A 2358-nucleotide genomic window follows, 5' to 3' on the forward strand; every position below is an offset into this window, starting at 1 on the left:
AGAGATGAGGATCACCATGTTAGCCAGGCTGGTCTTGAACTCTTGGCCTCAGGTGACCTGCCCACCTCGGCCTCCCAAAGTGCTGGGATTACAAGTGTGAGCCATCATGCCTGGCCTGCATTCTAAAAGTATCATGTTGGTGACTTGGATGGGGGTAGAGGTGGGGGTGGTGACAAATGATCAACTCTTGGGCACTCTCAGAAGGCAGAGCCGCAGGACCTTCGATGGGCTGGATGGAGGAGGCAGAGAGGAGCCAGGGGCTGCAAGGCGTGGTCCTGATGGAAGGCTGGAGCTGCCACTAACCAGGAGGGAGGAGGTGGAAGGGCAGGTCCAGGACAAGGCCAGGACTTCAGCTGTGAATGGGCTGCACTGTGCTAATGAGGTTTTCCAACCAAACATTCTCACCACCATGGAACCTTTTTTTATTTTTCTCGCTCTGTCACCAGGCTGCAGTGCAGTGGCACAATCTCGGCCCACTGCAGCCTTCACCTCTTATGTAACTTTTAAAAGCCCTGTGTCTATAGGGACTTGGAAGTAGCACACCCTGCAGGTTTATATAGTGTCTGACATTCTAGAGCTGTCAATTACAGGAAGCAAATTCCTCTTGCCTCTGGTCTCCTGCTGGAGAGGGCTTGTGTTAGTCTGTTTTCATACTGCTAATAAAGACGTATCAGAGACTCGGTAATTTATAAAGGTGAGAGGTTTAATGGACTCACAGTTCCACATGGCTGAGAAGGCCTCATCATCACTGCAGAGGCAAATGAGAGGCAAAGTCACATCTTACATGGTGGCAGGCAAGAGATAGCCCTTGCTGGGGAACTCCGATTTATAAAACCATCAGATCTCGAGACCTATTCAGCATCACCAGAACAATATGGGGAACCACCCCCAGGATTCAAGTATCTCCACCTGGCCTGGCTCTTGACATGTGGGGATTATTACAATTCAAGGTGAGATTTGCAAACCATATCAGGGCTGAAGTCACACTTGTCCAGCTTGCAAATCTATTTCTTGTTTTCACAAAGCTGAGCCTTCCAGATGAGGAAGCCAGAGAAATTGCCCCGAGGATGTCACTGCCTTCCCCTGTTGGCCAGAAATAGACCAAAACTGCAGTACCTACAGGGCCTCTCACCTCAGGGAATTCCTGCTCTCACACTACGTCTCTAAACTGGCTCTGGAGTCAGTGAGCCTTGGTTGAAGTCCCCTATGCGCTCTGTAACTGGCTGTGTAAGAGACACTAGCTCTTAACCTCACTATGCCTCAGCTTCCTCCTCTGAAAATAGGGACCATAATAGTACCTGACTCAGGTATTAGGAGTGAAAATGGTGTGACGCAAGTGTTTAATAAATGTTAGATCTCATTATTTGTACCACTGTGTCATCATTCAGAGAGGGAAGGCATCCAAGTGGCCTGTGACTGGTACCAGCCGGTCAAGGGCAGGAGTGGCCTGGAGACTCCCACCCTGGCTGACCTCAGCTGTGCCCAGACCTGCCCTGGGTGAGGGGCCCCAGAACTTTTCTCCCATTGGACAGACAAGGAAACTGAGGCCCACAGCCCTTGGGACTTGTTCAGGGTCCCAGGATGAATGTGCAGAGGAGGGGATGGGCGTGAGGAGTGTGGAGTACTTGGGGCCCTACAGCCCTGCCTTGGACCCAGCCCCAGCCTCCGGAGCTGTCTGAATACAGTGATGTGGTGTCCTCGTGCTTGGGAGGGCAGCTGGAGAGGCATGCGTGGGCCTGAGGCTGGTGTCCCTCTGCTCAGGTTCCATGGGGAAGCCCATGTCACAGCGGCCTGGAGCCTGGCTTTGGGCTTGGCCTAGGCGTGGGTCCCAGCATCATCAACTTTGAGCTGTATGGTCTCGGGCAAGTCAGTTCATCTCTTTGACCCAATTCTATGAACATTTCTTGAGTGCTTTCTACAAGCTTTCAAAAGATTGGAAAATTTTTCAGGAAATAAAATAGATTTTCCTCACTAGCAACAGAACTCAGGACCCAGTTCTTCAGGTGGTCGGGCGCTTTTGTGCATACCTCTCAGTCTATCTACAGAGTCAACAGGTTGTCCTAAAACGTTATCATATCTGAGGCTAGGCACAGTGGTTCAAGCCTGTAATCCCAACACTTTGGGAGGTCGAAGCAGGCGGATCACAAGGTCAGAAGTTAGAGACCAGCCCGACCAACATGGTGAAACACTGTCTCTAATAAAAAATACAAAAATTAGCCAGGTGTGGTGATGCGTGCCTATAATCCCAGCTACTCAGGAGGCTAAGGCAGGAGAATTGCTTGAACCTGGGAGGCAGAGGTTGCAGTGAGCAGAGATCGCGCCAGTGCACTCCAGCCTGGGTGACAAGAGTGAGACTCC

Source organism: Cebus imitator, unplaced genomic scaffold (assembly GCF_001604975.1).
Source record: "Cebus imitator isolate Cc_AM_T3 unplaced genomic scaffold, Cebus_imitator-1.0 Scaffold15, whole genome shotgun sequence".
NCBI lineage: Eukaryota > Metazoa > Chordata > Mammalia > Primates > Cebidae > Cebus > Cebus imitator.